Source organism: Anarhichas minor, unplaced genomic scaffold (genome assembly GCF_050575085.1).
Source record: "Anarhichas minor isolate MPS153535 unplaced genomic scaffold, ASM5057508v1 ptg000040l, whole genome shotgun sequence".
Lineage (NCBI taxonomy): Eukaryota > Metazoa > Chordata > Actinopteri > Perciformes > Anarhichadidae > Anarhichas > Anarhichas minor.
In genome coordinates this window covers 17,488,364-17,499,842 of record NW_027466486.1, presented here as the reverse complement: position 1 = coordinate 17,499,842, position 11,479 = coordinate 17,488,364, and positions in this window count along the sequence as shown.

The following is an 11,479-nucleotide window of genomic DNA, read 5'->3' as shown; positions in this document are numbered from 1 at the left end:
CAGCGTATAGGTGCACTACAATTTAAGTGTCTGCTGAGTTGACCACGGAGATCTGAGTGTCTGCTGACTTGACCGCAGTGAGGCACTGCGAGTGTCTTCGGGCGCCTGCGTTCAAACCTCTAGTCTGGGCCTTTTCGGTCGGATTGCGTTGCCTCGCCTTTACCCCCGCCACCCCTGAGTTGTTGCCCGCGGACTGTTCCGAGGACTGACGGACCTGACGACGAAGCGCCCGCCATTCGGAACCTGAAAACCCAGTGCGGTACGGTAGCCTCTTCCTGGCTGTCCGCCGTGCGCCTCTGGGTACCCAACTCTCTTATGACAAGAAATATTGTCATTTTAAAATCTACATTCATGCAAGCGTTTTTGATTAAAAATGAACAGCAACTAAAATTTTTAGACGGAGTTCCATGGTGACTAATACTATTTTTAGAACATGCCTTGCGGGCGACTCACGTGGTCCCTGCGGGCGACCAGGTGCACGCGGGCACCGTGTTGGCTACCTCTGCTAGGGGATACGACTGTAGAGAAGCGGGTGTTTTACTCTGCCCATTTATCGTAATGGGTCAAACGCTCGGGGGGCGGGGGGAGAGATTTGCAGGCCAATCCCCTGCAGCAGCTACAGCTATGGGGAGGAGCATGTGAGCCACGCCAACCAATGTGGGGGAAGGAATTCAGCGTAGTGTTATGCATATTGTGTGGTAGTATGTATACTCCAGTGTTCTGCAAGGTAAAATGGCCTTTTGGAGAGAGCAATATGACGGCTTCAGTTCCTTGCTGGAAATGTCTGATGGCGACGTGAAGCGGTTGTTGACAGGATGAGCAGATATCAGTATTAGTGCACATTATTTTAAGGAGGTTTTTACCACTTTACCTTGCCGTCTTTACCATGCCCGCTTTACAGCCCTTTGCAACAGGGAACTGATGCGCTATCTTTGCTATCGATAAAGCCACCAGGCTCCTTTAAAAAAAACAACAGAAAATTGACATCGAAGAACACAGGAGTTGCTGGTCTACTGTTCCACTGATCGGTTAGTTTATTTGTTATATTGTGTGCCTTTTGGATCGCAACTGTTCATGGCAGTATGTTGCTTACCCTTCCCTGTCATTACTCCTGTTGGCTTCTCCAAACTGGGGCCGTGCTGACCGCCATCTGAGTTACTGCTCATAATACACTGACTATCCAGGATGTGTATATACTGTATATGTACCAGCTAGCACATGTAGCTCTTTGGTATTCAAGGTATGTAAAGGTTATTCATAATGCCACATTAAACAACCTTTCAGGTAGAATTGATTGACTTAGGCCAATAACTACAATTCTGGATCCTATTTAGTTCATCACTAATTTGGTTATTGTTTAGATTGATTTACAAAATTGCAGGCAGACAGTGATTTCAGTTTGAACCTGCTCCTGCTAAAGTTCCATTATCATCATCATTTGATTAAACACAGCTTTATTTTGATACAGGGACCATGTACAAGAAAAGGCCACAGAGGATATACGAGTTTAGTGGCTCAAATTGCAAATGTTTTTTATTTATTTACATACAACCAATAGTCAAACAGTGAACCTCAGGCTTTTGGGACCCAGTAGGATCCGAGGTCCAGGACAGTTGCTCACTTTGTCCGGTTGGTAGTCGAGCCTTGGGCGCTGCAGTCGGGACTGGAGACCTCTTCATAACTCTTCTCTATGGTGCATTCAAGGGTGTCTCTAAAATTAAATGTGCGAGGGCAGAGATTTAAGTACAGGATTGCGAAATGACAGACTTCAGCTTATAACAGCTGCTGTCTTAATGATGACGTGCCAAGAAAAAACTAAAATTCATCATCTTTAATTCAATCCTGCCATGAGCTGGACAGCTGGAGGCACAGACTATGCCGATGCACCTTTTCCTGCCTATACACACACACACACACACACACACACACACACACACTCCAAGGTCCTGAAACCTTGAAGTGAGCATAATTCAGAGAAACATCCACCAACTAATGCCTAAAACAACAAAAGGATGTGTTGCTGCCACTGTCTAGGTGGAATGGTGAAACAGAGAATTGTCTGCTTTTTCCATAATTATTTGTCAGCAAGCTATAGACTTGGATATCATGGAGATGACAGCTTTGTGTAATTACTCTTTCGCCACGGCGCCAAGGATGAGAACGTTTTTGCCAAAATCAATATAATTATGGTGATGAAAACTCTCGTTGCCTGCAGCAGAAAGAATGGATTTGTAAAGGATGTACTTCTCTTATTTCCCATGCAGCAGATGAACAAACACAATAACAGAAGGTCAATAGGAAATTCTTGATACTTTAAATTGTGTTCCAGCAGCGAGAGCAACACAACTGTTGAGGAGTCAATGCATCACGTACAGCAAGAAAAACATGCCCCGCAGCTGGAAAACATATTAACCCGCAATGGATCACAACTAAAGAATGAAAACCAACTTAATGGTCCATACTTTCCTGTGCGTTAGCAGCTCTGCTGACTGACGAAGCGTGTTTAAAAACAGGCTTTGTTGATGACAGCTATACTGTTTGCTGCCAGACAACAGCAATTAATAAAAAAGTAAATGTCACATGTGTCTAAGTGGTGCGGTTTATTCAGATGGAACTGCATTCTGCTGAGAGGAAGGTTTACAGGGTTGACCTTTATTTCTCATTTTAGTACTCGTCTTTTTCTGTTTCATTTCTTTGCTGACCTTGCTAGTACAAGTACTCATTCAAGTATCATTAAATAAATGTAACTAATACCGCACTGTAGAGAACGTCCTGTCAAAGTCGATAATGTTTTGTTACAGCTTCTGGCTCTGATAAACGGTGTATTTTTGGCCGTTAAAAAAAACAAATATGCTTTTCAATCCCTCCTGCGGGTTTTGGGGTTCAGAGGGTTAACACAGTGGTTGTGCAAATATGAATGGTGATGACCCAGCAAAAACATCACACTCACAAACATGGCAAACGAGATGGGGTGCGTGTTTCAAGACGGGTTGGGTGGGTTGCCGACATCGCTGCACACCGCTGCCGACAAAGGACACGCTGAGATGATGTAAAAATGGCTGCTAGCACAGATATATTTTTGGGATCAAGATTCTAAAATCGATGGCTCATTGTCAGAGGTATAAGTGGAACCTTGTGTTTCAAACACTTGCTCAGATCTGTGACTGTCAGGGAAAAAAAACTCCCTCGCAACAGACTGAAGTGTCTTCAAAGTGCTCACCAAAGAATAGCGATTGATCTTTGTGGATGCGTGGATTTACTCTATCTCCTTCATTTTCTAAATCCAAACAATCTCTTAAATCTTATACATCCTCTGCAGCCACAAAGCCGCCTCTGTAGTGTCTGTTGCTTACAGTCCCGTCTTTGAAAAAACCCTTGTTAACTGTCTGTTGCCCAGTGTATCATGAGTCTGCGGTGGCAGCCTCGGTAAAAAAATTGAAAGTGCCACTGTATGTTCCCGCAGATTTATTGATAAAGTGTAAAATGCTGCGTATGTTGTCCACTGCCGGGGTGAAAAATAGGTAGGTGGAAACATCCTGCAAAAGATGAAGCAGTTGTCACGATCAGGCTTTGCTTTGTGTGTTCTGTGTGTCTTTGATTAGCTTCACCCTCCTCACTCCCTCAGCATCAGCCTAACTCCCTTCACCTGCCTCTAATCAAGCACTCTACCTGTCAGCCACTCCCTCAGCACCAGTCTAACTCCCTTCACCTGTCCCTGATCAGTAATCAAGCGCTCCCTCATCAGCACAACTCTCCTCACCTGTTCAAGTCACCTTATAAACCCCTGTCTCTCAGTCACTCACTGCCAGGTCATTGTTTGTGTTCCTACCTACCTGCCCGTTTTGCTCATCCTTTTCCCGGTTTCCCAGTCTGCCTGCCCTGCCTCGTCTTGCCGGATTTCACCCCTTGTCTCTTGTCTTGTCCTTGGATTCCCTGTTTGTGTTTGGTTATTCATTAAAACCCTTTTTCTCTACACCTGACTGTCTGCGCTTGAGTCCTCATCATGCCCCGGCCCAGAATGGACTCAGCAGACCACGGTTTGGAGTGCCGTCTCCCTGAGTGGTACGAGCAGTTTATGGGCACCCGCCTGGCCTTTGGAGGGCCTCTGAGTGTCCAGAAGGCAGACCGCGACCGGATGGACCGCCTGCTCAACCCTCGAAAGAGGCAGAGGAAGGGTCAGACTCCCGTCCCCGCTGGGCCGCAGCGATCCCCCGTCCCCGCTGGGCCGCAGCGATCCCCCGTCCCCGCTGGGCCGCAGCGATCCCCCGCTCCCGCAGCGATCCCCCGCTCCCGCTGGGCCGCAGCGATCCCCCGCTCCCGCTGGGCCGCAGCGCTCCCGCTGGGCCGCAGCGATTCCCCGCTCCCGCTGGGCAGCAGCTAACTCCCCGTGTCCTGTCGGCGGTCCGACCGACTCTAGCTCCCCGTGTCCTGTCGCCTCCGTGCTGCCGCCGTCTCCAGTCCTGGCCGCCGCTGTTCGGACAGCTGTTCGTGACAGCAGTTATTAAAAATTTCTGATGTTGGCGGCAGTAGAATATGTTCAGGACAAGACGAATGTGTGCTGGACACACAGGGAATGATTACTCAGTTACTCCTGAGTGTGGATTATTTGCCTTATGGGAGCAGTGCCTTGGATACTGTGCCACATTAACGGCCTACTTAGCTTTTTGGACTGTCATACATCCCGTGAGTCCACTGACCAACCACCACTGTTTTATGGATACTATGTCATGGCCTAACCAAGACTAAACATGCACCCTAGTGCGAACCTGTAATGCTCATTACCCACCAAAAACACAATTGTTGGTTGAATTTGAAATGATAAATTTGTCTTTCGGGTGTCGCCACAAGAAAGGTGCCGGTGTTACCTTAATCTAAAGGGTGTATTACGATGTCCACATCAATTTTTTCAGCCATAGGTGTATGTGCACTGGCCTTGCCATGCTATCTTTAACATCTTGCTAAGCTGGAAACCTCATATGAAGGCAGAATCTGTAGGCAAGAGGAAAAGATATTGGTATCGGAAGCAGTGTCCGTTTTGTAAGGCAAGGCAAGTTTATTTGTATAGCACATTTCAACAAGGTAATTCAAAGTGCTTGTAATCCGAGTAGAATCAAAAAAACACAGGACATGATGTTTGTCTGTCCTTTGTGCCGAGGTGGTGAGCACTTCCAGGAAATTAACCTTGTTTTGAGCGGTTGACGATCGACAAGTGGGGGTTTTCCAGCTTGTGTGGGGTGTATCTTGGTTTGGTTTAGGTTTTAGAATTTTGGGACAGTTGGGCCCAGAACACATCATCAGTAATGTTCCCTTGTGTCAAGTAGGCCTTTCAACACTATACACCTTCCCCAAGGGCGGCCAGCTGCAGGATGATCAGCCCTCAGCTTGTGGGCCGTGCCCAACTGTCTCGAAATTGACAACATTGAGAATGGATGACACTTGAATGGTTAACAGGTGGGGATTCTCAAGTGGGTTATGCTGACATATTTGGAGCCCAGCATGGGTCATTCCGCTTGATCCAAATCCACTGGCTGCTTCTTTCAGCCGCCTCTGAGATTGCCTTGATGGTCTGCCGCAGAGCCTGACCGTGGCTTCCCAGCTCCTTCAACAGTCTGATGGTCGAAGAAGCCACAAATCCTCTGCATCCCACTTCCACTGGACAGTTTGTGTTCCAGCTGCGCTGCTTTGCTTCTGCTGCAAGCTCTGCATAGCGTAGCTTCTTACGTTCATAGGCCTCTTCAAGCGCGTTCTCCCATGGGACTGAGCTCTATGATGTACACAGTATTGACCAATCACGTTTAAGCAGGCTTTGGTTGAATGCAGGTATGTGTTTGGAGAGCACAAAGAATGATATTGACCCAAATAGCTGGATCGGGTATTTTTGCCAATGTGGTAGATTTATTATATTTACGTACTTTATACACTAGGGACTGGGATTTTAATTCCTATTCAAATTTTGACCTATCCGTTATTGCATAAAAAAGGTGTACAATATTATTTTTTAGTTTTTTTGGTCTACGATTTATTATTTTAATAAGTATCAATTTAGTAAATTTTTATCTATGTATTAATACATTTTTTACATTTTATGGAAAGTCAAGCCTGATGTTGCCTTAAACATAAACAAATGATCTCAGTCTCATCCACACAGTGAGGCATACAACTTATTTATTAAACACTGTTATGGGATCAGTACTCGTTATCGGCCGATACCCAAAGCCCAGATATTGTATCGGGACTGAACATTTTGAACGATGCATCCATATCGTAGACGTCATCTCGCAACTCAAGTTGCTAATCGGACTGCAAACAATAGCGCATGGAAGAGAGTCTTGTCCAGGATATTCGGTGGCTACACCGGAACCCCCTAAATATTGTCCGTGTCCCCAGAAGCTAAATCATCGTCAGACTTATATCAAATGGGCTTCAGGATGGCAGTGGCCAAAAAAATGATTTAATGCAGGTTTAAAGTACAGCGGAGGTATCCTGTTAAATATGAATGACAGAAACTCCTAACAGATATTCCAGGTGCTTGATGAAAAGTTCATCGTCTGGGGAACATGAATGTATTATAATTGACCAATATTCTGTAATAACCAACTGATTGCCTTCAACATCAGCGGCGTGGTTCAAACTGTGATTAAACCAAAGTTTAAGTTTGAATGATTTATTCTAGCTGATGCCAGTCCCTTTAAAAAGGAGGTCAACTCAAACATTATCTTCAAGCAACACTCTATGAACACAGCAAACATGAATCAACCTCTGGGGCACAACACTTTATTCAGAGCTCTGATATGAAAGAGCCCGCAAGGTTCCTCAAAAAGCCCCTGTCGCTTCTAATCACTGACGTATTGTGCAGCCAGGGAGGAAATTTGTGGGATTTTATGCACAGTCAGTTCCGATGATCATCCTCCCCCATTGTCACTGTCTGTGGCACTGAAATGACAGCATCATTGTCTCTTTGAGCACAGTGGCCTTGTTCCCCCAGGCCTGCTGAAATAGGAGCTATGAGGAAGGACCGGCAGTGGTGGCAATGATTGCACCCTCTCTCTCCGGGTTTAGGCACAGTTATCTCTGATGCCTTCTCTTTATGCACACAAGTGCTCCGATCCGAAAGAACGCCGCCCACAGAAGCTCAAACTTCACCAGGAAATCAAAGAAAAACACATTGCAGTGCTGTGTTTGATTAGCAAGAGAACGGTGCAAAGGCGAAAGCAAGGTGGCTTCACACAATCTGGAGATCAAAACATTAATAATACATTCACAAACTGATGATCTCACAGGATCTCTGAATCATTTGGACCATTTTTTCACCCTCCGGGTTGTTATCTTGTGATATTTGAAACCTTGCTGGTACACGACTTGCTCGTTGCAGCGGGTGGCAATTCTGCCCTGACTGATGAGATTGCTCCTATGTAAATGTCATTAGGGTATTAAAAACAAACAAAATATAATTGCCTAATTATTTTTAGTTAGAAAAGCATCAACATCTTTTGCATGTTAAAACACGCTGACCTGTCATTTCTTTTAGCGGGTCATGGAGCTTGGGTTTAGAAATGTCACTAGAGCCACGACAGCTTGTTGCTTTATTTATTGGTGGCTCAACAGACAATTTATTGGCAAATGTTTTGAGTATTTCTTTTCTCTGGTGTCAGCTTCTACTGCTTTTCTCTTATATCAGTGTAAACCTTTTGATTTTGGACGATTAGTCAGGTAAAAACATATACAGAAATATTTAAGGAGTCACTGACCAAATGACAGTGAATGCATCGTTTTCAACCACTCACAATGCAAGAAAATCTGTGTTTCTAGACCAGAAAATGAATCTTCTGTCAAAATAACTAGCCAACACTACAACAGTTTAACATGACGGTATACAGAAGTATTTCTGTCCACAAACGTAAACGTCAGATGTAAATCTGTCTTATATTAAAATGTGACAAACAGATCAGGTAGACACGGTAAAACATTGGTTTCTGTGAGAGGTTAAGACAGAGATAATTAAGGTCGGTGAGAGATAATGGACAATGTGCACACAGTGCAATTTATTAGAAATATGCTCAAGCCATATTCTAGTTTATTTTCAGAAATTCACCACAGGCCATTTAAAAACGGGCAACGCAACACAGTTGGAGCCGTAGTTTGGCCACCCCTGTTTAAAATCAGATCTACAGTAACTAGTGAGGCTGTAATTATATTTCAAGCTACCAATTGAAGTATCAAAATCTTTCCCCTTACATCTCTGGATTTTGCAATGGCGCTTTCATAATAGAGGCTTCAGACTTGTTAATGAGATCCATGGGCTCTGCTCTGGTGGCTACAACAATAATTGCCTCCACACCAGGGCAGGGCCTGTTGCGTTGCTCTTTGGTCGACTGGCAGGCATCGGCGGCGCCACCCACATGCACCTGAAGGGAATTCAAGATCTTCATTAAAATGAGGAGAGGGCTCCCGTTTCTTACATCACTGCCTCTCGCCCTCCCCTCGTCACTGGCAACAGGTTTGTGTGAATACATCCATTAAATTGGATTCCTGGCCTGCAGGGAGTGACAAGTGAAAAAAAGTGGCGTTTGAACCAGGAGAGAAGGATGATGTACTTTTTTTGGGCTCGACGGGAAAACAGTCTCTGTCGTAATAGCATGGCTATTTGGTCTGCTTAAGCCCCAATTTCCACAGTTCGAGCCACTGATGTGTTTCAGACACAGTCAATTTGGGGCATGGCTGATCACAGTGAAATAGCTTGTGAGGGATGTCCAGTTTGGAGCGGAGAATCGTCCCAAGAGTAATTTGTTTGCGAACCAAGAAAAACAATTATTTGTACAGAAATGTATTTAGTATGTGTCAACCCCCTTCTGCACATCCCCTGTGTCCTTCCAACTTTTTAAACAGTTTCATTGTGGCTCCACGGTCACATTACGTCTCTGCCTGCCTGCTTATGCTCTTACTCCACAAACCGGCAGCTGAACGGGAACCAGGCAGGCATTATGGCGGCAAGGAAGTCCGGCCAAGACTGACTCATCCCCTCGTGCAGTGCTTCCCAATGCCGCTGCCAGTGCAGTCACAGTGGAGTTTAGTCAGCAGTTCGTAGTAAGCATATTCCGCTCATATTATTCCCCTCGTGCTTGCAGACGAGGTCCTTCCGGTCCATTAGCTTCCAATTAAAACGGATCACAAAATGGTTTGAACGCTCATTTAACGACCGTTTTAGCAGGAGGCCATGAAATCGTCGGCTCTGTGGGGGAAAGAAGACATTGAAGCAAGGCAGAATCCGCCTCATGTTTTCTCAGTTGGACGTAAGCACACAACAAATCCATCTGCCTCACAGAGTTTATGCTCCCCCGATGCGCGGAGGCAGGCTTGCGGGTCGAATGTCAAATGTGTATCCATTTTTACAAAGATGCTGGTGTAAGAATAAGCATTTTGCAGGCAGATGGTCCATATTAGCAACATTTTGAACGTATACGATGAAGAGAAAAATGACCTACCAATATTTAGCATTAAACCTTGTTTCAACAATGAGATGTCATTGAAATAAAGACTTCAAAAAAGAAATGTATTTATATAACACAACACTTAATTAGAAGAGTCTAAGATCAATCTAATGTATGACAAATATGAAGCTTACTGCTAGCAATCAGTTAGCTTAGCACAAAGACGATGTATAAAATGAGTTTTTCATGACAACTCACTGATATCATGACTCTGGGAAAGAGCACATAACCCTTTGTACAATCACATGTCGTTTGACACTGTTTTTTGGGGTGGATTAAACAAATGAGATGTAAAGTGTTAATTACTGAGCTCTCGAGATGCTGCAAGGCGGATTTTATTACCTTTGGATAACTGTTTCCATACTCTATGCTAAGCTAACTGGCTACTGGCGATAGCTTTAAGTTAACCGTACAGACATGAGTGTTATCAGTGTTCTCATCTAACTCTGGGCAAGAAAGCAAATACGTGCATTTCCTAAAATGTGGAAATACTCCTTCCATTCTCTGCCCAGTTTTCATTTTAGCACCCGTACAAGATGAACAATGAGCTCAGTACCTCTCTGAGACAAGTGATGGCTAGTCCTGTTGATGGACTAACACTGCCAAGCTCACACACATTGTCACACTATTGATTTTACACATCTTGATGCAGTCAACAGCACTTCTCATGTTCGCCTGCAAAGCCTCGGGGCCAGCATCCACTCTGTTGTGTTTATATCTTATGATACAGCCTGGCCCCTTGTGGGATTTACAGGCAGGCACTCTGCGGTTGAAGATATCAGAGACGTGTGGCTTCCCCCGTTGCCTTGCACTCATACAGAGAGGTGTGTTACGAGCCAAGTGAAGTAGCTGTCACTTTTACAATCTTCCACCTCACAGTGATTCAGGATGGTGGTTGAAGCTGTGAGGCTGTTTACAAGGCAGGTAATAAGTGCATTTATAGCATGAATTATACTTGAAGCTATCGTGATTTAAGTAGCCAGCTAATAAAATAAAGATGCAACAGCAAGCATCTAAACGTGCACGGTTATTTGAGAGAGGTAGTTTAACGTGACGACGGAGAATTATTAACAACTGCAACTTTAATGTTCACTCTTTGGTTGATTTAGTAGAAAACCCATAGACAACTTGGTGATGATGGGTCAGAAGTAGACTGCTTTATTTTAATGGGGTCACAGGACAAAAAGGTTGGGAACCAATATTCTTGAATATTTAGAGTTCAACCTGCTAGTGGAGATAAAAAGTCAGATCAATGTGTGAATCCAAAATTTACTGAGACATTTCACTCGACCAAAGTAGTGGATTCACCCAATCGACCTGCTGCCCCAACTGAAGAGATGACTCAAAGTAAAGTAGTTACCAATTCAGAAGTTAACTGAGTTTAAAGTGTCTCGGTAGCTACACCAAGATGAGGGTCCAAAAAACTTTAAAAGCGCTCTCACCAAAAAGTGTGCGGGTTCTAGGAATGACGTCGCATGACCGGAAGTTGCAGCTACTTATAGTTTTTTTTTGTCAGTAGCAAACACAGACAGAAAGAAACTTTGTGTAATTATACAGAATTATGTACCAATGTTCCATCCTTTGTATAAAGTAACGAATAACACGTTTACATACAAACTGTAATGTTGAAGCCCAAATGTGAGACAAATCTAAATGCCGTATATTTTTTTATTTTCAAAGATGAACTTGGATGCACAAAGAAACATCACCATAATCAATTGCTGATAGAAGCATCACTTGAATGATTTTTTTTCTTTGTAGAAGAAGAAAAATAGCTTTTGTTGGTATAATAGAAGAGTAACTTTGCCCTGACTTTTTAGTAAGACATATGATGTTAAAAAAACAGATTGTCTTGTCGAAAAAAAAACCAGGTATCTTTAAGTTGAAACTCGTTCAAACACCTTATTAGTTACACTAACAATCTGATACACACTCGCTACTTTGATATTGAGAGGCACACAATTGTGGCTTAATCAACATTTAATACAAGT